The 27,442-nt window shown below is 40.6% G+C and overlaps 1 protein-coding gene across 2 annotated transcripts in view; it reads left to right on the top strand.

Moving 5' to 3' along the window:
* The window catches only part of DEUP1 (deuterosome assembly protein 1), a 196,766-nt gene that overhangs the window by 81,095 nt on the left and 88,229 nt on the right, over positions 1–27,442 (top strand). The window contains exons 3-4 of one of the 2 annotated variants that reach the window (XM_073887152.1): positions 8,073–8,205; positions 16,824–16,984. The gene's annotated coding sequence lies outside the window, so the exon portion shown is untranslated. Of the gene's footprint in view, positions 1–8,072; positions 8,206–16,823; positions 16,985–27,442 lie in introns of those variants that run through there. The other variant, XM_073887151.1, reaches the window with a different exon arrangement.

Raw genomic sequence — 27,442 nt, 5'->3', positions numbered from 1 at the left:
TATCTATGATATAATGATGGAATATGTCATTATACATTTGTCCAAACCCATAGAATATACAACACAAACATGAACCCTAAGGTAAACCATAGACTTTGGATGATTATGATGTGTTGATGTAGGTTCATCCTTAGTAAAAAAAAAATGTACCTTTCTGGTTAGTGATACTGATGATGGGAGAGGCTATGCATGTGTGCAGACAGGGGGTTTATGAGAAATCTCTGTACCTTCCTTTCAATTTTATTGCAAACCTAAAATTGCTCTAAAAAAGAAAATCTTAAAATTAAAAAAAAAAGTAGTTCTGGAAATGGATGGTGGTGATAATTGCACAACAGTGTGAATGTACTTAATACCACTGAACGGTATACTTAAAAATGGATAAGATGGTAAATGTATGTATTTTACCACATTAAAAAAAATTCTAGGAGGAGGGTTGGCTCAAATAACCTCACTGACTATTACTAGAAATGAAAGTTGGCAACTCACATTTACATTGAATAACTAATTACTCTTTGCCAAGGATGATGCCATGTGCTTTCCATTATTACTTCATATAATTAGTAATAATTTAAGTAAGAGCTACTTGTTGCTTTGGCAAGCAGCCACTCAGCAGTTATGTACTTATGATGTAGGTAGGCATGAGGCTAGGTGCTAGAGATGGAAGAGTACACAGCATGAGCTCAGGGGCATCTGGGTGGCTCAGTCAGTTAAGTGTCTGCCTTCAGCTCAGGTCATGATCTCAGCCCCGCATCAGGCTCCCCACATTGGGCTCCCCGCATGGGTCTCCCCGCTGGGCAGGGAGTCTGCTTCACCCTCTCCCTCTGCCTCTCCCTTCCTCTTGGGCTCTCTCTCTCTCAAATAAAATAAATAAAATTGTAAAAAAAAAATTAAACCACACAAGCTCAATTCATGCAAAGGGCTAACAGTCAATGTACTAGTGCAGGATACAGATGCCATTACAGGACTACGTGTCAGAACGGAAGGGGAGGACCTCCCTCTGGCTTGTTCTGTGTTGTAGGCTGCCTGCCAAACATTTACATACCTTATCTCATTTAATTCACCCAACAACTCTGAATTAGGAGTTCTTGTCCCCATTTTCCAAAGGGTAACCTTAAATCTCAGATTTAAAGTACGTGAGATTGTGCAATGGCTAAGGGAGTGGTAGAGCTGAAATGCAAAGACCAAGACTGCTACTCCAAAGGCCAAGTCCTCGCCACACGTGGGCTCCCAGCACAGTTCTATGGATCAAGCTGCCTGGAGGCAGCATTTTACCATGAATAAAGAAAAGAAAACAGTGAGGACAATACAGTGAGTTTCCTATTTAAAAAACAAAACAAACCTGTATTCCATTAATAAGCTGTCCTATATACTGCAACTTGCCCCCTTTTATAGTTTGGTACTAAATGTTTTTATTTTCTCTTATGAACTGATCCCCATCATAATAGATAGTAGTTGTCACTCTTTTTTAGGATCCCAATATCTAAACTCTATTCCGACGTTTGGGAAATTGCACACTTCATAAATCTTTGTGAGAAGCACAGCCTGCCTCCAAACCTAGAAAATCACTTACCCACCTACCTTGCAGCAGCAAGGACATGAGCCCAGGAGCCCAGGAGCTCCACTCCGCTAATGCTAAATGTGAGCCACATAAAATCCTCCCCATAAATTCTTTCTTCCTTAAAGCAGCCAGAATCCATTTCTGTTGCTTGCAGCCAAAAACCCTAACTGTGAGAGTGGTTGTTTGTTTTAATACTCTTCTTGACAATCTAGAAAGTATCCATATTAAGCAGTTCCCCCAATTTTGTGAAAAAAAATGAATATTGGTGTATGGAATTCAAAAATATTTAGGAACCACAGCTGTGTATTATAATGCTCTAAGTTGTGCATTCAAAGCTCTATCTAATGAATTAAACCAGAACTGATTTTTCATTTGGACTAGGATAGTGACTAACCATAACTCTGGGTAACCACGTGGGCTGTATTATTTCGTTTTTATTATGGCCAGATTGCAACAAGTCTGTCTTCTTAGCAAACAAACCGGATAAACCATGGGTCTATATAATTGTTTCTCAACCGTTGTGAATTGTTTGATCCAGTTAACAATATAGATCAGCTCCTCTTTTTAAAAGATTAAAACAGCATGTAATTAATTAACTAATTACCATATTGATTCATTATATTTACCACTGAGCACAGCTATGGGTTTTTATCAAGCATGATGCCCGACGTGCACAAAAGACACAAAGCTTATGATCTCGATTATAAACCATTCTTTCCATCTCCCCTGAAACCACCATTAGTGGGCCAACCACAATGACTTCTTGTCTGGGCTTTTGTAATTGCTCTCTAGCTGATTTATTTTCTTCTACCCTCGCTCTTCTACAATCCATTTTCCATTGAGGGAGTAGGGCATTCTTTCAAAACATTAATTGGGTCATAGGGCTGCTGTGCTATAAATCCTTCCAAAATTTTCCAGGATCCTTAACCTTAAATCCAAAGTTTTTAATACAACCTGGAAAGCCCCATGCCATCTGCCTATATACATTCTAACCTATCTCACTCCTGCCCCCTGTCACAATGTCCCAAACATTCTATCCCCTCAATTCCTGAAATGCTTTGATCTCTTGCCTGACTCAGGACCTTCACACATACGATTCCTTCTGCCTGGAATGTGTTCCCTCCTAACTTCATCTGGCTAACCCCTACGCAGACTTCCTATTTTAGATTTCACTTCCTCAGAGACACCTTCTCTGAGCACCCCACTGAAGATAGATTCCTGATTTACTCTCTCAACACATCTGATTTTTAATATTTCCTTTCACAGTTCTTATATTTACATGTTTATTTGTTTAGTGTTTGTCTCCTCTACCCTAGTCTGTAAGCATTAAGAAGACAGGGGCGACTGTCTTATTTACCACCTTGCACCCAGCAAAGCTCCTTGGATGGGCTCCTGAAACATTCTTGACTGAAGGAAGGAAGAAATTAGCAAATGAATCCAAAGCTTATAAAATTCCGCATAAAAATGGTGTTCGGGACAGGAAGTGCTAGAAATCACAGAAAGGGGGGAACTCAGCAGAAAGCTAAGGGAAGTCTCCTAGGGGAGGTAGCACTTGAGGGGGACCCCCAAAGTTTGGGTAAGATAGGAAGAGGCTCTAGTCCAGAGACCTCTGGGGAGAAGCTTCATTGCTCAAGGCAAGGGGGGTGGCCTGGGGAAAAGGTGGCCTCTGAACAAGAGACAGTGCGGTCTCACTCCTGGATAAGAGAGAGTTAGATTTCAAGTGTATAGTGAGGCCATGAATCAATTTCTTATTAATCCTACCTCTTGAGTAAACACATTTAGGGAATGAACCTACTCAAGATATAAACTGCCAGGTGTGTGGTGGTGGCCTGCGGTGGACATGGCATTGCCCAATTCCATGCCAACCCCTCAAAGGAGTGTGCTTGCTCCGTGCTGGAGCCTAGGAAGCTATGACTATACACCCAGCTCGATCTAGAATCCGTCAGGCAGGTAGCCCCATGCCAGGTTTGGGAGGCCGTGAACATGGCGCACAAGGGCCCATAATTCTGCTACTGCTTTTTGCAAACACAATTGTCAAAGTACTTGTTTCTTGTGTTTGGTTTGGTTTGGTTTGGTTTGGTTTGGTTTTTTGAGGCAGTTGTAGCAGAGATCCCAGAGTCTGGTTATTAGCTTCCTGGTTATTGAAAGGCATGGCACACTATATCCCTTTGGCTCTAAGCTTGATTTTGTAATTGCTCCCTACAAGTTTCTCCCTTCCCACACTGAAACTAGGTAGGGCCTGCGAGACACTGCCCACTTGCAGGGTGTTTGAGGGTATTATCCTTCTTTCTTTCCCTCTTGTTCTTTATCCAGCTTGCTTTCCGGTTTATGGTCCCTATGGGAGTAGAGAGCAGAGAGGTTGGAAAGAAAAAGGGAAAGGAAGGTTCTTATAGGTACTGTTGTAAGATGGCCTTAAACTTTCTAGGTCTGGCAGGTGTTTCAACTTGGCTCACTTTCGAGGGTTCTTTAGAGACCTCACTCTCATGGTAGTCTATCACCTGTGGTTTTTCTAATCTGGGCAAATGCCTGCGATTCCTGCACTTTCTTGCTCTCCAAGCTCTAGGGAATGGGTGATCCACTCAGCTTCATTTCTGTTGAGGTCTCATTGTCCCTTCAGTGTTGTGAACAGAAAAGATCTAGAATAGTTCTCCCACTGACTCTCGAGTTCACACATACGGTCCACACCCCTGCCAGAGGAAACATTCACACATTCCTCTTCCAGAAACTGCACATAGAAACTGTGTGTAGCATAGCAGCCGCCCTCCCTCCTCTGCCACTGAAACAGTGTGCAAGCCCAGCTCCAGCCTCTAGTGTTCCAGGATAGGAGCCAAACCATACCCATGCTGGCTCTCTAACTACAGGGGGAACAGCGAGCTCCCACAGTGATTGCCTCACAGCCCCTCTCAATCAACTTGTGCTCAGAGTAGACACCCTGCCCTCTCAGGATGGGGGCTTGAGAGGCAAAGCACTCCAGCATCTTTCTTTCAAACCTTCACACCAAACCCTCTCTCAATCTCCACCCTGGACCATTTTAAGCCCGTGGTAGGAGTGACTCACCTAATCAGTTCCGGGACATCTCTGCCACCTACTTTCAACTTTCTGCAGTCATCTGTTTCACAACTCAGTGATCAAGTTGTTGCCTCGGGGGATACAAGCATTTTAACATCTTTTTGCACCAGCGTTGGTGTCTCCCCACCTCTAACTTCTGCCTTCCTCTGAAAACATTGGTCTTTTTGGACTATCGATCCCATCTTTAGCTCCTCATGTGGATTCCAGCCAGCCCTAAACTAATTAGGAAAATGTTCTCCTGGCCTATTATTGGTTCAGGTTCTTGTGGTCATGAGAAGCCATACTGAGCCACAGAGGAGGCAAAGCTAAGACCCGGGGCCCTCATGGTGGCGTGGCTTGGATTGCTGTCCCTTTAAACTTCTTGTTGTAAGGGAAAATAAAGGTCCTTATTATTTTAGCTAATTTGAGTCCGAGTTTCTGTTATTAGCAAGCAAAAGGTAGTGATCTATACATTCCCTGTGTCAGGTTGTAAGGCGCGAACCATTCACTATAGAAATATTTGGTAGCAGAAAACATTTGGTTGTGGAAAACATTTGCTGTTGGAAACAAATGGAAACATGGGGTGATGGAGAACATTAATGGGCAAATGGCAACATCGTTGGTTTCTTCAGGAGAACCAGGGGTGGAAGTCATTTTTCAGGACCCAACGGGCTCCTCTATATTTGGGGGAAGGGAAAAGGTCGAGGAATGCCAGAGGGGCAGACATTAATGAGACTAGAGACAAAGCTTTTTAAAGCAACTTTTGAAGCCATTCTCTTGGGTGACTGTGGTTTTAATGTTCCAGTTGCCTGGGCACTTTTAACAGCACCTGGGCCATTAACATCCATTCAAGACAATTACTTCGCCTACTTTGAAAAAAGTCCACTATGCTTGATTATTTCCTTTCCAGTGAAATTTTTAAACTAAGTTGTATTGCCTTATGAGGCTAATAGGTATTCCCCCCAAAAATGCAAATGTATTTTATAGAAAGATACCAAATCAACACATGAACTTATGAACTTCATTTTTTTTTAAGATTTTATTTATTTGAGAGAGAGAGAGCACGAGAGGGAAGAGGGTCAGAGGGAGAAGCAGACTCCCTTGCCGAGCAGGAAGCCCGATGCGGGACTCGATCCCGGGACTCCAGGATCATGACCTGAGCCGAAGGCAGTCGCTTAACCAACTGAGCCACCCAGGCACCCTTATGAACTTCATTTTTAATTAAATAAATGTCTTTAGGTGAAGTTGCTGTTTCCAGCCAACAAGGCCCTTTAGTTAACCATTTTGTTTATATTCTATTGGAGGCTTAATTCTCTCAGTTTGGTAAATTATCTATGCATTCTGTGTATTTCTGGGAAGCTTGGGATCTCGTTGTGAGTATTTTGATGTGTTCAATGTGAAGAAATATGATCAGGCTATAAGCAATGCCACTTTGCTCCTAGCTACCTATAGCATCAATGATAAAAATAGACAGGAATGAGATACTTAGGATGGCATCATCTGTACTATGGTTGGAGAAATGATCAATAACCTCTGAACGTCTTTGGCATCTTCCCCTGCCACCACTTTAGTTCAGACTTTCATTATCTTGCTGGATTACTGCAAACCCCCTGAAGTGGTGTCTTTTTAATCTCCTGTCTTTCCCCTCTTCAGTCCAGCCTTCACGCTTTTTCCAGATAAATCTTCTAGGCACACAGCTCCCATAGCATCACTGTCTCACTCAAGAGCCTTCAGGGACCCCCCACTGTCGACCAGAATCAATAGCATTCAGGGCCCTGGTGTTCAAGGGCCTTATAAATATGACCTGAACACACTTTTCAAACTTTTCTCTCAATCTTTCTCTGCATGTATTGTATGATTTCAATCAACTGGACCGCTTGCTATTCCCCGGATATCCCTCATGCGCCCACTTCTCTGAGCCATGGCTGTGATCTTTTTTCTTTGATGGCAGTTGTCTTAGTCTGTTCAGGCTGCTATAACAAAAATGCCATCTGTGGGTGGCTTAAGCCACAAACAATTATTTCTCACAGTACTGAAGTCTAAGAAGTCTGAAGTCTATGAGTTCCAAGATAAAGGCACAGGCAGATTTGGTATCTGGGAAGAGCCTGCTGCATGGTTCACAAACAGTTGTCTTCTTGCTGTGTCCTCATACAGATAGCACTTGGACAGGTTGCATGAGAAGCAAGGTCCCTCACTGCTTGAGAATGTCCAGAGGTTCCAGTGTGGAAGCGACCATCCAGGAGGGGAGGTGGGCAAGGGAACTCCCAGGGGAGGGGGATTTATGTGACTAGGTGATATGTCTCTGGATGAGAGACCTCTGAAGGGCCATAGCAGCTTCCAGCCAGAAGGTTCTACCTTACCAATGGCCGGCAGATGTGGGGTGAGTTTTCACCTGGTATGCAAAGCAGTGAGGCTCTAAATGGTTAAAAAATCTGCTTGTTTGGACTATTTTTAAAATAATTGGATGTGTAAAATTTTTGAGTGTGGTGTCAGTAGGCTTTTGAACTAATAGATCTCAACCTGCAGGGAAGTAATAAACAACCTACGGGTCAATATCCACAGACCATCTTTGGCTCATTTATACAACATTTTGGGCAATAACTAGCAATCAGTGCCAAAGCAACCATTTACAAATTGAATTAAGTATTAAACATTTACAATTTAGTAGGCGCTCCAGCAAATGACTTGACATATCCTTTGGAATTATAAACTAGGAAAGAATGAAACTGATTTGATTGGTGATGGCAGTACCTAGGAATGGGGAGAATAAAGTCAGCCTAGGTGTCCCACTCTGTTTTTATTTAGAATTGAAACCATCGCTCACTCTCCCATTTCTTCACAAATAAATCCATGGGAACTCCATTTAGCATTCAACTCAAGATGCCCAAATCACGTGTTGCTCAGTAGAATGGAAAACAGAGCCCACCCCACAACCCCCATGTGCTATGATCACGTTAATGGTGCCCCCTAGCGGCTGCTGTGTAAAGTTAGTTTCATGAAGGGACTTCCCTCCCAAATGGAGGAGATGAAAATGTTGGGTAAAATGTATTCTTCCATGAGATGATGCACCATTAGAATTGTTTATGTAATCACAACTTAAAATGTCCCACAATTCACATTATTCCGTCAGAGTACATCTTCTTTGTTTTAAAATTGGAAGCTCCTACAATTTGGACTCATTTTCTACAGTCCAGAGTTGCTGAAAACCTCAATGATTTGTTTGCATATAGGTCCAGAAGCAGAAGCAGAGATGCTTTAAAAAAGGACAGCTTAGCATTTTAGAAATCCACAAGTCCCTTAAGAAGTTTCTGGGTCATGGGTCACAATAAAACATATGATTTTGATTACTGCTTAATAGTCCCTGGGATGTTTTCTACATTCATTTGAAGAGGTAGTTTTAATTGTGTGACTTATGATATGTAGTTTTTGCTCAACAAATATTTACTGAGAACTTGCTATGTGCCAGGCACGGGACCCAGAAAATGGGGACATTGCAGTCAACAAGTTCAACGTGACTTCTGCCCTCATGGTACGGGGAATGATGCAGTGGTCATAAAGCTATTCCAGACCTTTGCTTCCAAATTGAAGATTCTGATAAGGTAAGACAAAAACAAAGAGTTTTACTGTCACTTTCTTCTGGTCTGGGCTTCCCTGAGGCTGGAACTGATTGACTCCAGTTGTAAATCCTGCAAGAGAGAAAGTGCTTTTTTTTCCTTCCTTTTTTTTTTTTTTTTTAAGGGGGATTGATAGCTGCGTAAGATATCCCTGGTTTGAGGACTTGAGTTTAAGCTCCAATTTGCTTCACCAAGGTCCCCGATCAGCCTCAAGGAGGCCAGTTCATGGAATCCCACAGTCTGACTTATCAAAATATTCATTTGACCTTGAAAACATTCTTGTTGATGCCATGCGGTAGAAAACAAATGAAGTATTTGAACAAAATGTTTGCATCAGTGACTCCAAATTGACACAAACTCTGTAGGTTGTCTAGCATGAGAAAACTCTCGAAGGCTCATTTTATTTGGTGCCTGCAGGGTTTTGTTTTTCTCTGTGCTAAAAGATGACAAGCAGCATGTTAATTAAAGAACTGACATCCTTCGATTTACTCTTTTCTCCCTACTTGCCACATTCCTCCTCCCCCAGCTCCCACCCCCACTCCTGCCGTTCCCACAGAAGTGTAAATGAAAGGTTTCACAGTTTTTACATGAATAATTTGGGGGCAGATCCTGTTCTTCTCATCAACCACTTCATAGCAAAGTCAAATTTTGTGCCCTGTTATGTTAAATTTTGATCTTTTTAACATAGGAAAAATCATTTTGATAAAGGTTAATGCCTCCTTAATATTTATACACTTGAACCATACTGAAAATGCATTTTGAAATCCTGAAATCTTGAATTAATATGACAACTCGCACAGAGTGTGCGACACTATTTGTAATTCGTTAGCACATACTTTACAATATATTAGCATCAACTGTGGAATGCTCTCTCATGGTTCTGGCAAGCCTGTGAGTTTCGACCTACTCTGTTCTCTAGCACTTTAAGGTTTTGACATAGATGTCCAGAGACAATTCCAAATGATTCTTGCAGATCAGGAATACATTAATTTATCCAGCAACCTGCTAGGTGTAATATATTACCCTGAGAAACATGCTTACCTAGCAGCCATCCAGCATATGTTTGTCTAGTTTCAAGCAGATTTTGAACACCAGACTGCCACAATGGAAATGAATTGTGACATGATCCTGGTAAATTGGGGACTGCATCTGCTTTACAGCACCTGGACTGTGTCCTCCTTGCATAGTGAGTCTGCAGATGATTAACAGTCCCTACAACTCATATCATTTTTAAATAGTACCTAGATAACCCCACATGTATCATCAGTGGCTCTTGCAATAGATGGAAATCTAACAGTGTCATAGATTTCATGAGTTCATTCTTTGCTGATGTTGAAACCCTCCAGAATATTTATTTTAATGACCTGTCCTCCTGGGCATCTGAAAACCAGTCTCTGACTGACAGATATACAAGTGTCTAAAACAGTAATTTAATGGCTATGCTTAGTTTGACTTTCCCCTCAAACATTTAAATCCTAGCTCTTAAAAGCTCCCAAATCTCCAAAAATCCTTTGGCATCATAGAATATTCAGAGTTCCCCAGGGCCTCAAAATTTTGTAAGGAGCATAGCACAGGAGTTTGTGTTTAAAAATACTTATAAGGATGTTTCTGGTTTTGTTATCATTAAAGAGAAAGCTGAATCATCTGAGTTTTAGAATTGACAGGCCTGTTACATAATTATTAATCTCTGCAACCCAACTATTTAGAACTGTAGTACAATATTTATGAGCCGTTGTGTACTGTGTGCGCATAAGCATATGTGTGTGCATGTGCACATGTATATACACGCACAGCTCTTTATGCAACGCAGGAAAGTACACAACGGGATGCATGAGCATGGCCTTGTCTTTGTGATTGTTGTTGCCTGTACAAGTTGAGTTTTTCCTGCTTCCTCCCTTTGAGCAATGGTCGACAGCTTTGCTCAAAGCCTCATCCCCTCCATGCTTCTTCATCCCCCCAGTACTGTGTCAGGGACTGCTAATTTCTTCCCCATATCCATTTTATCTCCTCTATGGTAATATAATGCTGGATTTTAGCTAGACATATTGCTGCCCACCAAAATACAAATTTTCTGATCTTCCTCACAGCTAGATGTGAACAAATGAACTCATTTTATTTTATTTTATTTACTTTTTTATTATGTTATGTTAATCACCATACATTACATCATTAGTTTTTGATGTAGTGTTCCATGATTCATTGTTTGCATATAACACCCAGTGCTCCATTCAGTATGTGCCCTCTTTAATGCCCATCACCAGGCTAACCCATCCCCCCACCCCCTCCCCTCAAGAACCCTCAGTTTGTTTCTCAGAGTCCATAGTCTTCATGGTTGATCTCCCCCTCCGATTCCCCCCCTCATTCTTCCCTTCCTACTATCTTCTTTTTTTTTTTAACATATAATGTATTATTTTTTTCAGAGGTACAAGTCTGTGATTCAACAGTCTTACACAATTCACAGTGCTCACCATAGCACATACCCTCCCCGATGACTATCACCCAGCCACCCCATCCCTCCCACCCCCCCACCACTCCAGCAACCCTCAGTTTGTTTCCTGAGATTAAGAATTCCTCATATCAGTAAGATCATATGATACATATCTTTCTCTGATTGACTTATTTCGCTCAGCATAATACTCCAGTTCCATCCACGTCGTTGCAAATGGCAAGATTGCATTCCTTTTGATGGCTGCATAATATTCCATTGTGTATATAAACCACATCTTCTTTATCCATTCATCTGTTGATGGACATCTTGGCTCTTTCCATAGTTTGGCTATTGTGGACATTGCTGCTATAAACATCAGGGCACACGTACCCCTTCGGATCACTACATTTGTATCTTTGGGGTAAATAGCCAGTAGTGCAATTGCTGGGTCATATGGTAGCTCTATTTTCAACTTTTTGAGGAAACTCCATACTGTTTTCCAGAGTGGCTGCACCAGCTTGCATTCCCACCAACAGTGTAGGGGGTTCCCCTTTCTCCGCATCCCTGCCAACATCTGTTGTTTCCTGACTTGTTAATTTTAGCCATTCTGACTGGTGTGAGGTGGTATCTCATTGAGGTTTTGATTTGGATTTCCCTGATGCCGAGCGATGTGGAGCATTTTTTCATGTGTCTGTTGGCCATTTGGATGTCTTCTTTGGAAAAATGTCTGTTCGTGTCTTCTTCCCATTTCTTGATTGGATCATTTGTTCTTTGGGTGTTGAGTTTGATAAGTTCTTTATAGATTTTGGATACTAGCCCTTTATCTGATATGTCATTTGCAAATATTTTCTCCCAATCTGTCAGTTGTCTTTTGGTTTTGTTGACTGTTACTTTTGCTGTGCAAAAGCTTTCTATCTTGATGAAGTACCAATAGTTCATTTTTGCCCTTGCTTCCCTTGTCTTTGGCGATGTTTCTAGGAAGAAGTTGCTGTGGCTGAGGTCGAAGAGGTTGCTGCCTGTGTTCTCCTTTAGGATTTTGATGGACTCCTGTCTCACATTTGGGTTTTTCAACCATTTTGAGTCTATTTTTATGTGTGGTGTAAGGAAATGGTCCAGTTTCATTCTTCTACATGAGGCTATCCAATTTTCCCAACACTATTTGTTGAAGAGACTGTCTTTTTCCCACTGGACATTCTTTCCTGCTTTGTCGAAGATCAGTTGACCATACAGTTGAGGGTCCATTTCTGGGCTCTCGATTCTGTTCCATTGATCTATGTGTCTGTTTTTGTGCCAGTACCATATTGTCTTGATGATGACAGCTTTGTAATAGAGCTGGAAGTCCAGAATTGTGATGCTACCAGCTTTGCTTCTCTTTTTCAATATTTCTCTGACTATTCGTGGTCCTTTCTGGTTCCATACAAATTTTAGGATTATTTGTTCCATTTCTTTGAAAAAAGTGGATGGTATTTTGATAGGGATTGCATTAAATGTGTAGACTGCTCTAGGTAGCATTGACATCTTCACAATGTTTGTTCTTCCAATCCATGAGCATGGAACGTTTTTCCATTTCTTTGTGTCTTCCTCAGTTTCTTTCATGAGTATTTTATAGTTTTCTGAGTACAGATCCTTTGCATCTTTGGCTAAATTTATTCCTAGGTATCTTATGGTTTTGGGTGCAATTGTAAATGGGATCGACTCCTTAATTTCTCTTTCTTCTGTCTTGTTGTTGGTGTATAGGAATGCCACTGATTTCTGTGCATTGATTTTATATCCTGCCACTTTACTGAATTCCTGTATGAGTTCTAGCAGTTTTGGGGTGGAGTCTTTTGGGTTTTCCACATAAAGTATCATATCATCTGCAAAGAGTGAGAGTTTGGCTTCCTCTTTGCTGATTTGGATGGCTTTGATTTCTTTTTGTTGTCTGATTGCTGTGGCTAGGACTTCTAGTACTATGTTGAATAGCAGTAGTGATATTGGACATCCCTGCCGTGTTCCTGACCTTAGGGGGAAAGCTCTCAATTTTTCCCCACTGAGAATGATATTCGCTGTGGGTTTTTCATAGATGGTTTTATGATATTGAGGTATGTACCCTCTATCCCTATATTCTAGAGAGTTTTGATCAAGAAAGGATGCTGTACTTTGTCAAATGCTATTTCTGCATCTATTGAGAGGATCATATGGTTATTCTTCCTTATTTTATTAATGTATTGTATCTCATTGATTGATTGATATTGAACCAACCTTGCAGCCCAGGAATAAATCCCACTTGGTCATGGTGAATAATCCTTTTAATGTACTGTTGGATCCTATTGGCTAGTATTTTGGTGAGAATTTTTACATCCTCATTTTATTTTTTAATTAATTTTTATTTTTTTATTTGAGAGAGAGACAGCACAAACTGGGGGAGAAGCCAGAGGAAGAGGGAGAGCAAGGAGCCCAATGTGGGGCTCAATCCCAGGACTTGAGCCAAAGGCAGACGCTGAACCGACTGAGCCACCCAGGTGCCCCCAAAAGATCTCATTTTAGCATTAAGATGTAAAAGAACCCTCCTTGGACTCCTTCCATCCACCTGCTGCCTAGAACACCAACTCAGTGGCTTGAGCCCCACCGCTGTCTTGTGCAAATATCAAGTGAGGTCCACGTGGTGACCTGGAAGGACACTTGTGCTCTGACACCCAGGAGACCTCACCAGTCCAAGGCTGCCCATCTTCAGAGTATTTTATGTAAGGGAGAAATAAATCTCAATGTTGTTCAAGGCATTGTTTTTTTCTGCTCTTGTGTGCTCAGGCAAACTGAATCCCAACTAATAAAAGTATCCCGGCCATTTCTTCCACACCTGCCCTTGAGGCCATCTGTCTCCAACTCTGCGCCCTGCCATCCACATTACTGTGGTACTCCTGAGAGCTGGTTCTTGCCTGTTAGTATCCTTGACTGATCATGTGAGGCCCCAAGATCTGATGATGGCCTCTCTGTCCAGCCTCAAGTTGGCCATTCCTCCTCATCTCCAAACTGCATGTCTTAGCAGTACTGAAATGCCTCCTCCCATTTCCAGTCTGGGTTTGTTTTCTCAGTCTAGAATGTTCTCCCCATGCTCAACGATTTGAGAAATTCAAATCTCAACTCAAATGCTCAAGCCCTTCTTTGAGATCTTCCCCAAACAGAGCAAACTAATGCATCCTTTCCCCTACATGACCCTGCACTGGGTTAACAAATGGTACTGTGATCCTTTGCATGCCTGTTTCCATGTTAAACTATAAGCTGCTGGGGAATAAGGACTCAGTTACTTCTTCCTTGGACATCTTGTATCAAGCTCAATATAGTCACTCAACATATGAAGCTGAATGTAAAATGAATGAGTGAGTGATTCTGCCAGGGTCGCCTGTTAGGAAGCACTGTCCCCACTTTAAATAACAGCTTCGACTCCTTAGTTGCCTCCATGACAAAAAGCCTCAGTGCTGTTTTTAAACCACACTGGAATTTTATAGTCTCCTATTTTAATGTTTTTGTTTTTGCCTTCTTCATCTTGAATCTTTTTGGGGCTAAAAGTCGCATAAAAGTATAAGTACATTTTATATTTAATTAGTTTTCATAGTGGCCACTGTGTTTTCAGCACCTTACAGTGGCAACTTGGCCCTGCCAAGCATTGAGCTAAGTGTTTTACGTACTTTTTTTTTAATTAAATTTTTGCCATAACCTATGAGGTGAGTATCATGTTCAATCTAGTTTAAGTGAAAGAAATTTACTGGCTCATGTAGCCAGAAGTTCTGACGGTATGGGTTCAGGATCTAGAGCTTGAACTATATGGTTAAAGCACTGTACATATCCCTCCCTACATCTGACTCTGTACTTGTCCCTCCCTACCTCAGACTTGTTCTTTGTCCTTATCCCTACCTCTAACTCCGTTCTTGCCAATATCTCTAACTCTATTCCCCTCCCCATCTCTATCTCTATCCTCATTTCTATCTCAGTATCTATATCCCATCCTGATCCCTCCTTGTCTCTCTGGAAGTCTCTCGTCACATAGCAATCATGGTGGACATCAACAGACCCAAACTTGTATTGTTCCCCTTAGCAACCCAAACAGCAAGGGAGCATCTTTCCTACAGCTCTGGGAGTGAGATCTCAGACAATTGTCTGACTGGCTGCATTAGGTCATCTGCTTATCCCTGAAGTTGATAGTGATTAGGGAGAAGGGTAATGTGGTTAGCCAGGTTTGGGTCATACCCAACCATATGGATAGGACAGAGTGGGTTCATTCCCTACCTGAACTCCATGTGGAGTGAGTGTCCCTACAGAAAAAAAGGAGTTCCAAAAGAAGGTGAAAAACAGCTAGGCAGGCAAAAAACAAAGGGGGGTGGATTTCTACCACTGGCATGCTCTCTCCTTACAGATAAGGAAACTGAACTCAGAAAGAGTATTTTATTTTCCCAAGGACACACAGAAGATAAGTCATGAAGCTGGGATTCAAACCCAGTTCTGACTCTAAAGTCTTTGTCCCCTAACCATTTTGCTGAATTATGTTCTTTTATACAGCACAAAAAGTAAACACTAAGCCTTCAAAATTTAACTGATGACCAGAAATAAAGAAAAAATAATTAATTTGTCTAAATTTGTGAGACAAGGCTAAGGCTGTGATCTGAATTGTCACCTGTATGCCACCCAACCAAGGTAAATCTCCTTACCAAAGAAGTATACTATTCTTTTTATAATTGTCCATAAACAAACAAACAAACAAAAACATTTGGGTCACTTTGTACCTTTAGGAGTTTTATTGTTTCCTTTTGGGGGGAAGCTTTATTCTTTAAACAGGTAGTCCCCACAGAGCTATTTTCTAAATGGTGCTCAGCTTCTTAATGACTTTTCCTAACTAAACATAATCACAACAACCTTAAACTACCCAAATATACATACACTATACTTGTCTTGATATTGTTCTTTTTTCTGTTTGTTTGTTTGTTTTTAATTTAGTATCTTTTTTTTTAATTTGAGTATAGCTGACACAAAATGTTACATTAGTTGCAGGTGTACAACTTAGTGATTCAAAACCATAGTGAGATATCATCATACATCAGAATAGCTAAAATCAAAATGACAAGAAATCACAAGTGCTGGTGAGGATGTGTAGAAAAAGGAACCCTCATGCATTATTAGTGGGAATGTAAATTGGTGCAGCCACTGTGGAAAACAATCTGGAGTTCCTCAAAAAATTAAAAATAGAAATACCATATAACCCAACAATTCCATTATTGCGTATTTATCCAAACAAAAAAACACTAATTTGAAAAGATATATGCACCCCTGTTTATTGCAGCATTATTCACAAAGTCAAGATAGGGAAGAAACTAAGCATCCATCAATAGATGATGGATAAAGAAAATGTGGTGTATATATGTATATGTATATGTAGGGAATATTATGTATGTAACCTAAGCATTCATCAATAGATGAAGGGATAGGAAAAATGGTGTGTGTGTGTGTGTGTGTGTGTGTGTGTGTGTGTGTGTGATATTACATAGCCATAGAAAGGATGAGATTGTATCATTTGAGACCACATGGATGGACCTATAGTGTATTATACTAACTGAAATAAGTCAGTCTTAGCATTGTTGTTAATACTGGTCATGTTTTTTGGTTTCCCTAACACAATACAGGCTACCTTACCTACATACTTTCTATGTTTAATCGCTCATCCATAGGAATCCTAAAGATGTAAAACATGCCATGTGGATATTAAGGGATTTGGGTGCAGGGAATCATCGTAGAGATCATTAAACCCAATCATCTCATTTCACAGATGAGAGAACTCAGATTCAGAGGTTAAGTGGCTTGCCCAAAGTCACTCTACCGGTTTGGCAGAATCTGGGGACTAGATTTTCTGGTGCTTTTTCTAATATTTTACCATTATTCATATTGTGCCATATCTCATTTACCATGCACTATTAGGTCTTCCTCTTGGGTAAATACAACCTTCTCTGAAACCCTGTGGGCCAGAAAATTCAAGCAGTAAACATTTGCCCTGGCATACTAGCCATGTGATTAATATAAAGATGAAGCAAATACAGTCAAATTCCAAGAAATATAAAGGTGCCATTGAAAAATGCCAAAGATAGATTTATCGATTTATTTATTGATTGACTGTTTGATTTAAAAATTTTATTTGTTATTTATTTGACAGAGAACAGAAGCAGGGAGAGCAGCAGAGGGAGATGGAGAAGCAGGCTCCCCACTGAGCAGGGAGCCTGATGTGGGGCTCGATCCCAGGACCCTGGGATCATGACCTGAGCTGAAACCAAGACTTGGACGTTCAACCGACTGAGACACACAGGTGCCTTAAGGGTAGAGTATTTATAGAAATTATTTGAAATTCTTCTGCACAGAAGATTTGTCTCATCTCTCCCATTTATTTATATCAGTATAAATAAATTTATTTTGGGGGGATATTTATTGTCTATTTGGAGTTATATTCCGAAGCTACTTCATTTATTTTGTTTCTCAAATTGTTCTTGTTTTGGCCATTGGGAGTTCTTTCAGTTAATTTCTGTGTTCCTTTGATATATCTTCATTATTGTGGGGTTTAGTTTAGTTTTATATTTTGAGAGCACTCCATTGCTTTCTGCCATTATACGATGTTCCAGGCTCATCTTGTATATGTATCTTTCCTGCTTCAGTCCTAGAATCAGCTCTTTCTCCAAGGATCTATGTTTCTTTGTATTTAAAGGGCAATTAGAAACCAATATATGAGCAGTAGGTATATTCATATCCACTTGGGATGTTCCAGGTGTCATTGATTCTAGGCCCTCTTAGCTGACAAGGAAACATTTATGTCTATACTAACCTGTGTATACATAAATATCTATAACTATTTCTATATGTAACCATTCATATCTGTATTACGCTAAACATGAGTTCCCACCATACAAATTAAAGACCACAATATAGCCATTTATAAAACAAAACAATATGGCTTTAAAAAATATTTAAAACACAGAAATTCATATTAGGAAATCCAATTATTGTTATTGTGTTGTTAATCTTACTGAAATGACTTCTATGAATTAAGAATACTTTCTGTGTATCTCTGAGTGTCATGTTTTCTGGTTATCCTATAAACAATGGTTACTGTGCAGTTGGCCAAATAAAATTGAGTTTGAGATACATGAAAAAGTACTTCAAACAAACATTAATGAATAAACATTCTGTTATCACGGTGTGGGGCTGCAGCACCTGTTTTAGAGAGATACCAGTGTTTTATCCATTTTAGTGTCACACTTCAATGATCACGTGGAACAACATACAAAGTGAAGAAAAATGACTCCCAGAACCCTCGTTGCTCAGGTCTGTGTGGCAAGACTACTCATCACGTTACCACCATTATGCCTCTTTTTGTTCCCGGTATAAAGCATGTTAGCATTGTCGCTGTTGCGGCTGAATATGAGTTGTTATGCCTATAATAAAACGTGATTCTAGGAGGCATCTGAGTTCAGCATTGAGGGAACATGAGTTGGCCATTTCCAATCGGGAAAAAAAAAACCCAAACATTTTTCTCTTTTCCTTTTCCCAGACTAAAATTATGAAAACTCTCAGATGTGTCCAGAAAAAGAAGCTGAGAAATATGTAGCACGAAATCTAGTTCATGGTGCTCTCGCAAACAGGGCTATTTCCTGCCCACATGGTTGCATTCTACAGTGCTGTGATTCCGAACAAGGCTTGTTAGAAACAACTTTTGGCAATTTAGGGGAGCTATCTTCTCGAAAAAGTAAATTCACATTATTCTGGTGGAACATTTTGGAATGTACCTGAGAGGTATACTCGCCTTCAGTCTGCGGTGACCTCAACATCCAGAAACCCAAATTATCTCGGAAAGTTTGTAAATTGCTTTGTAAAGAAGGCATTAATCTCATTATTGTGGTGTTGTGTCGAAATTCCTTATGCGGTCTTATTTCTGAACAGACTGGGGGAATTTTCTCAGCTTGACATAACTCCTTAGATGGTGGAGAATGATGACCACTGGTGAAAAGAAACCACACTTTCTTTTTTTTTCTCTTTTCATAGTTAAATGTTTCAGTTGCATTTTCTCACTTTAACTGGGCATAAGTCACTTACCCATTCATGGCTGAATGAAGTCTGCAAACCATGAAGGGAAAAAATGTTCATTTTTCTGAGAGAAGAATCGACAGCATTGAGCATTACCCTTCAGGCAAGAAAAAGATAATTTCAGTGTTCATTATTTAAAATTGTGCTGCTGTTTTCTTTTCTTGAAACCTCCTTTTTCTTTGAACATACAAGATGGGGAAACAGCTATATAAATGTTTATTTCCAAGAAAGTCAGCTGAGCATTGTAGAAAGAATGTGGGCTTTGAATTCATACAGACAAGAGTTTGAATCTCAGCTCTACCACTTAATAGCTACATGATTGTTGCTAACTTATTTACCCTCATTGGATATTAGTTTCCTCACTTCTATAGTGGGAAATAATAATGCCTAAAGGGCTGTAGAAAAGATTAAATTAGGTCAGTTATGTATATGATATACACTTGTCACATAGTAAGCGCCTAATAATAGTTGCAATTAGCATCATTATTATTGTTGTTTACTAGTATTATTGTTATATAGCTATTCTGCTATGTTTAAAACAGAGAGGAAAGTATATGGCTACTTCTAGAAACGGATTGGCCTGAGCAAGTTATAAAATAAAGAACTTAGAGAATACTTGAATGATAATTGAATAGTGATAAAGGGGAAGGGAAAAGCTAACTAGAATAATTGGTTGCTAAGGTATTTTTTCCCCAGTTAAAAGTCCATCCCATGGGGTTAAAGGAAGACTTTCTGCATATCTGAATTTCAATGATTCCATCATTCATCCACTCAGAAACTGCTCATTTATATGTAGTGTGAAAGGCACTGCGGAAGAGGAAGGATCAAACAATGGGACCATGCGAGGAAAACGTCATCTGAACCGTAAATACAACAGAAAAAAAAAAAAAAAGCTCACCCTCAACAAAAGTTAAGGAATATAGATTAATAAAAATATCAGATACTTTCTCTCATAGGACTGAAAAAAATTAGAAAGACTAATGACATATAAATTGGCAAAGATTTGGAGACACTCTCATTCACCATTTGGGTAAATTGTTACAATTATTTGGGGGAGGAAATTTGACAATATCTATCTAAATTTAAAATGTGCACAGACAGACCAATTTTAAGAATTCATCCTACAGAGGGGCACCTGGGTGGCTCAGTCGGTTAGGTGTCTGCCTTCAGCTCAGAGCATAATTTCAGGGTCCTGGGATCGAGTTCCGCATCGAGCTTGCTTCTCCCTCTTCCTCTGCCCCTCCCTCTGCTTGTGCTCTCTCTCTCAAATAAATAAATAAAATCTTGAAAAAAAAAGAATTCATCCTACACAAATAATATCCTGGGAACATAAAGATATTTCTACAAGGAGATTTGGTGCAGCGTTGTTTACAATTGCAAAAAAGGAAGGAGGGAGAACGACATACTTCTGTTACATATTTCTGGGTGATAGTTATCCCCAAGATTAGCAGTTCAAAACAACAGTTCTTTATTATCTCACAGTTTAGTATTTCACAGTTTCTGAAGGTGGTGAATTTGGCTGTGGCTTAGCTGGGTGGTTCTAGCTCAGTGTCTATCATGAGTCAAGATGTTTGCCGGGAGCACAGTCTTTGAAGGCTTGACTGGGACGGGAGGATCTTCTTCCAAGAAGGCTCACTCACATGCCTGTTGGCAGAGGGCCTCAGTCCCTCTCCACACGGACCACCTGAGGCTCTCCCTAGAGCTGCTTGAGCATTCTCATGACACGGCAGCTGGCTTCTCCCAGAGTGAGTGATCTAAGAGAGAGCAAGAGGAAGCTGCCATGCCTTCTATGGCCTCACCTTAGAAGTCACACACTATCATTTCTACAATATTCTACAATATCGATATTCTATCCATTCTAGAATATTCCAAGTCATCAAGTCCAGTCTAAGCTCAAGGGAAAGTGATTTTGTCTCCACTTTTTGGAGGGAAGAGTGTTGAACGATTCGTGGACATATTTTAAAACCACCCCAACTTGTCCTCTGGCCATAAATAATTAAAATTATTTTCACACAGAAAATATACTCATCCCCTTCCAAACCTACCCCCGTCCACCCCCAAGTCTCAACCTTTTATAGTATCAGCTTAAAGTTCAGAAGCATGTCATGTTAGTTGGATCCAGGTATGGTTGAAGCTTCTCAGGTGTCATTCCTTAGGTGCAGCTCCTCGAATACAGTTCCTTTGATCTCAAGCCCTATGAGCTAAAAAGACAAGTTATCTGCTCACATACATACCCAATATACATATGTGGGACAGGCAAAGGGTAATCACTCTAGACATTCCTGTTTAAAAAGAAGAAAATGGGAGGCCCAAAGCTATCACTGTTCTAAGTCACAATTTAGAAGTTTCTTGATTTGAATTCAGTCTTACTCCTGCCCAGGAATGATTCTCTGTGGCCCTTGCCTCCACATTCTGGGTGCTTGATTACCTCTTCTGATTTATCCTTCCTCTTCCTTGAAAAGTAGCCTGTTTTGGAGCTGTGTAGCTTTCTCAGTAAAATTTTGGATTCCAAATGCCTCATTTCACTGTGTACTATCTCTGTCTCCTTCAGTCTAAGCCAGTGGTATTTCTGTAATTAGAATTATTTTTAGGAACCTGTGGGCCTCCTGTGAGTCTTATTCAGGTCCACTTCATTAGACAAAAGCCACACTCCCAAATCTCTTCAATGTAAATTCTCTCGACCTCGGACTTCTGCAGAACTATGGAAGGACAGCATTACTTAAGCTTCTTTAAAGCTCTGTTGAACAGCTTTCTGAGGCACCATCTTAGTTAAGTGTTCCTGAAGTCGTACGTAAAAAAGGTATTCTGTAGCTACACCCTCAACCTTATCTCTAGACTATGTCTTCCTGGCAGTGGCCTCAATTTGGTCTTCACTGGGAAGCCATTTCTTCATTTTAGTTTTGTTTGCCATTTGGAAGCATTGGCAATCTTCAAAACCATCCAGTCTGGCTTCTCCATGTTTAAGAATCCCTTCTTTAGTTCCCCACTTTCTTCTCACACATTCTTGTCACTGGCAAGAAGAAATTGGGTAGCACCTCAGCACTTTATCTGGACATCTCTTTAGCTAGATCACCCAGGTCATTAGGTGCATGTTCTACCTTCCACATTACCCCGGGGGACACTAAGTTTTCTGCCATTACATAACAAGGATCCCCTTTTCTTTGGTTTCCATAAAGCTTTTGCTTACTTGCTTTTGAGCCTTTACCCACAGCCTCCCAACGGCAATCAAGCTTTCAGTGATAGTTTCATTAGGCTTTTCCTAACACCCTTCCTCAAAGCCCTGACAGCATTTGCCCACTATCCAATTCCGAAGTCACTTCCACATTTTTAGATTTTAATATGACAGCACCCAATTTCCAGGTACCAAAAGCAGTATCTGTTATCTACTGCTGTGTAACAAATTACTCCAAAATATAGCAGCTTAGAACAACCATGTAGTATATCACTGTTCCTGTGGGTCAGGAATCAGGAAGCAACTTAACTGGGTGGTTTGGCTCAGGGTCTCTCAGGTGATTATAGTCAAGATGTCAGTCAGGGCTGCATTTCTTGGAAGACTTGACTGGGGCTGGCAGACCCACTACCAGAATGGTTCACTCAAATGTATACTGGCAGAGGGCCACAGTCCCTCACTGGCTATTGGCAGGGGCCCCTAGTTTCTTGCCATGTGGGCCTTTCTTTAGGGCTGCTTGAGTGTCCTGGTGACACAGAACTGGCTTCTCCTTGAATGAGTGGTCTGGGAGAGAGAGAGCAAAGGGGAAGCTGCAATGTCTTTTATGATCTGTTCTCAGATGTCACACACTGTCGCTTCCACCATATTCTATTCATTAGAAGTGAGACTCTAAGCCCACACTCAGAAGAGGGGAATTATGCTCCACCTTTTGGAGAGGACTATCCAGAATTAGTGGAGTTATTTTATTTATGAATGTATCTTTTTTAAAAAGATTTTATTTATTTATTTGACAGAGAGAGACACAGTGAGAGAGGGAAAACAAGCAGGGGGAGTGAGCAGGAGAGGGAGAAGCAGGCTTCCCGCCGAGCAGGGAGCCCAATGTGGGGCTCAAACCCAGGACCCTGGGATCAGGACCTGAGCTGAAGGCAGACGCTTAACGACTGAGCCACCCAGGGGCCCCATTTTATGAATGTACCTTAAAACTACCTCAATACCCATTAAAAGTAATGAAGTATGTAAAAAAATAGTAACTTAGAAAAACGTTGTTGATACACCATTAAGTAAAAAAGAACAGAGCAAGTTTTATAATATGTATAGCATGATCCTATATTTTGGGAGAAACAAATATAACCTTGCATATGTAGGTATAAACACAGAAATATCTAGAAGCCTACAGACCAAAATGTTGATAGTGTTTACAGAGATCTGGTAGATAGTTGCAAACTAGCCTCGGGGACTGAAAAGGAGTGGATTTTACATATTACTTTGAAAAAAGAGTAATGATTTTTTTTCCTCCTTTGTGTTGTTCTGTGTTTTCCAAACTTGCTAAAAGAAACATGTGTTGCTTATATCATTAGAAGGTGCATAATTGGGAGAGATTTAACAGTTAGCTATAAATATTGAATTGAAATTGAAAGAGAACCGAGATGAGATCCCACCCAAGTCTCAACATAATGATCAAATGTCCAAGAAGAAACCCAGTTTGTTCCTACTGAAGATTTGATTTGTTAAAAGTTGATAAAAGCAGACATGTAAATTGTAAAAACTAATTTCAATTCTATTTGCAGTACTACACGGTAAATGTTGACAAGATTTTAAGAAAGAGTATGTAACAAATGATTTCTAATTAACACAAAAATATGGAAGACTGAAACATGCTTTACCTATTCTTCCCTCCTAAAACTTCAATACAATGACAGTAAAGGGTTACAAACACACACACACACAGTGGGAGAGAAGAATAGGGGAGAGGGAGGTGCAGATAGAGAAGGAGGAGAGAGAGCAAAGGGAGAGAAGCGGAAAAAAGACAGTGGTACAATTTCAGCTGGATAACTGCTCTGGATAACTCTCACAATATTAAATGGATAAATCCACCATGGATAAATGGTGATGAACTCCACTGACCACAGGAAGCTGAAATCTGAGCCCACCAGGACTAAATCTAAGAAGCATATCAACCCATGCCAAGGATTTAAAAAAAAAAAAAAAGCTCAGGAACTGACTCTACCCAGTACTTCAGAATATGGGAGAACAGGTAGAGAAGAAAACAAGAGGGTTGGTTTGAAAGGCCACATAGGATATAGATTATTACCCAGGTCCTTTCCCCAGCTGGGTAACTGCCTCTTCGTGAAGCTGGCAGAAAATCAGAGGTTTACTCTCTGAAGTTGGCAAACCAGAGGTCTCTGGACTTAGTGCATTCAGCAGAAAGAATAGGGCTACCATACCAAACACAGGCGAACTGAATGAAAGCCTCTCCTCTAAACAACCTCTTCCATGGCTCACCTCTTAGATGCTGGCAGCCATATTGAAGGGCAGGATATTGAAGGAATTCTCTCAGAGGAAAGTGATCAGCCAAAGAGGAAAATGAAGGGAAAAAATGAAATGTTGACACTTGGGAGTCTCCCAACGAAATGGTTGTATTCTGCCCAATCATCCTCCCAGGAAGCCCAGTCTTTAATAAGTCCTACTCTGTCTCACAACATAGGGCTTCTTTCTTAAATATGAGCCAAAATAAGAATGATGAGAAATTTGAGGGCAACTTTTAACATCACAGAGACCAAAACTAATAGAAAAGATAACACAGGTGAAACTGACAACTTAAGAAGCAGAAGAAAAACAGATAATAATTATCTTCAGGGAAATAAGAAAAAGCATTACATCCATCACACACACACACACACACACACACACACACACACACAAATTATGGAAAAAGAACATTTGGAAAACAAAATAGACCACCTAGGGGCACCTGGGTGGCTTAGTCGGTAAAACGTCTGCCTTCAGCTGCGGTCATGATCCCAGGGTCCTGGGATCGAGTCCCCTCATTGGGCTCTCTGCTCAGCTACAAGTCCGTTTCTCCCTCTGCGCCTAACCCTGCTCATGCTCTCTCTCTCTCATTCAAATAAATAAAATCTTTAAAAAACAGAATAGATCACCTAAAAATTTTAAAATATGACACCAGAAATTACAAATCTGGAAGAAAATTTAGAATGCCTTAATGATGGGTATATAGAAAACTATCAAATGAAAAAGAGATCATTGTTTATTTCAGGGGAAACATAACATATAAGAAAAGAGTATAACAAAATATTGGCTCAGATAAAAATAATGTTTATATGGACAGAATAATGTAAACTCAAAAACTGATCTATGAAAAAATATTATATGGTTATATAGATGGGTGGATGCAGAGAAGTCTGTGGTTGGGGGAGTTATGATTGTCTTCAACAGTGGGGATGACCTAGGTAATATGTAAAATACAAAATTAAAAAATAGTACAATAAACTCATCCATTAAAAAGCTGTGATAGATATTTGTTATTTCTTTTCAGGCTGTCCAGTTTCTTTTGTAAAACATCATATTTGGGAAGTTTACTGCCATATGAGCCCTTTATCCCCAAAATAACCCCCAAATTCTGTTCCAGTGTCCTTGGCAGCTCACCTGGGCCCTGATCTCCACTACCAGACTCGCTCCCTTGAGCGCCTGCCTTCGAAGCGGGCACCTGGAGGAAGGGGCCCCCATGGAGAACATTTGGCCAGTGAGGGGAGTGGCAGAATCAGTCAGCCCCGGAGGGTGGCCACAAGGTTGAGTTTCAGAGCAGCATTGGCCCCAGTGGGGCAAGCGGTGGTAGGACTTTCTTTTTCTTTTTTTAAGGGCAGTCTGTCACATGGCTTTAACCTTTGTTCTTAGAAGCTTAGCACCCCAATGAGCCACCCAATTGTCTGAGTCCGTCTGCCGTTTGCAAGTAACAACCTGAGAACTGCCGAGGCAAATACAGAAGAACAGCCCCAAAACCTCAAATGGTCATCTTGGGAGTGAAAATCACGAGTGGGAAGAGGTGCATCAGGAGACTACTATTTTTTTGTGTTTTTTAAAAGATTTTATTTATTTGTTGGAGAGAATGAGAGCGAGAAGCAGGGGGAGCGGCAGGCAGAGGAAGAAGCAGGCTCCCCACTGAGCAGGGAGCCCGATGCCAGGCTCGATCCCAGGACCCCGGGATCATGACCTGAGCCGAAGGCAGACGCTTCACTGACTGAGCCACCCAGGTGTCCCAAGACCACTGTTTTTTAAGCCTTTGTCTTCCTATTGGGCTTTCTAACCATGACTATTTTAGTTTCTAACCGTGTAAACGTGTAAGTTTGAAAAAATTAAAATTGAAACAAAAGGGAAGAAAACAGAAACAATGAGAACTATCTTTTGGAGAGCGTAAATGCAAGACACAGTGCTGCCCTTGTTTGTCTGTGGAGGACATTACTAATTGATAACAGCTCTTTCCCTCTGGGGCCTGGAAACAGACTCACAAACTTTCCCATTATCTATTTCTAGGTATAATGAAGCTGGGTCTTCTGACGAAAACTATTTGCCATTCTTAGCCTAAGAGGAAATACTCAATGTCTTATAGGCCTGGACCTGCATTCCTGAACTTAAGTGAGAACAAGCCCAGAATATGTTTTATGGTATACAGAATTAGAACATATATCCTGGTAGACCTAATTCTGACAAATACGTTAATTAAAGGATATAAGTCACCACTATAAAACTCTATTATTCCAGCGAAATTGTTACAGTTGAAAAAAAAAGCCATTTAGTTTTCTGAACAGGAACACGAAGATATATTTTGAAGCTTTACAGCACTATGATTAATAGAATTTTATTACTTGAGAGTTTTCAAAGTAGTGCACATCTCCTCACTGACAATATTGGCATAACACTATAGAAGAAAAAAATATTTCTTCAAGTCGACATATAGTTAATTCACATTTGCAGATAAGGCTACCATGACAATATGACAATTTATGAGGTTTGAACAGCTTCAGAAAAGGGATTATTGAAAGGAATAGAAAAAGAAATGTTTTGTGAGAGAAAAATAGAATACCAGAATTACCTGGACAATTTTTAACAGTCATTTGCAAGGACTTCTTGTCACTTCTTTTATTATAATTCTTTCTTTCCTCCCTCCCTCCCTCCCTTCCTTCCTCCTTTCCTTCCTTCCTTTCATTCTTTCCTTCTTTCCATTTCTACTACTACAGTGGTTGGTTTTTTGTCTATGATAAAAATGAGTTTCTGTACAAGATCTAAGAAGCATACTTAAATCCATCAAGTGGAGCAGCAGTTAATAATCTGCTGGCACTTTGGCACACCTGGGTCGCTCGTTCAGTTAAGTGTCTGACTTCAGCTCAGGTTGTGATCTCAGGATCCAGTCTCCTTGTCCAGCTCCCCACTCAGTGGGGAGTCTGCTTTTTCCTCTCCCTCTCCATCTGCCCTTCCCCCCACTCGTGCTCTCTCTGCCTCTCAAATAAATAAATAAAATCTTTTTTTTTAAAGATTTTTATTTATTTGACAGAGAGAGAGAGACAGCAAGAGCAGGAACACAAGCAGGGGGAGTGGGAGAGGGAGAAGCAGGCTTCCCACGGAGCAGGGAGCCTGATGTGGGGCTCAAACCCAGGACCCTGGGATCATGACCTGAGCCGAAGGCAGACGCTTAACAACTGAGCCACCCAGGCACCCCAATAAATAAAATCTTAAAA

The sequence above is a fragment of the Callorhinus ursinus genome, unplaced genomic scaffold (assembly GCF_003265705.2).
Source record: "Callorhinus ursinus isolate GAN/ISIS: 27379988/994484 unplaced genomic scaffold, GSC_fseal_2.0 scaffold76, whole genome shotgun sequence".
NCBI classification, from domain to species: domain Eukaryota; kingdom Metazoa; phylum Chordata; class Mammalia; order Carnivora; family Otariidae; genus Callorhinus; species Callorhinus ursinus.
This window is presented reverse-complemented; position numbering and strand designations above follow the sequence as displayed.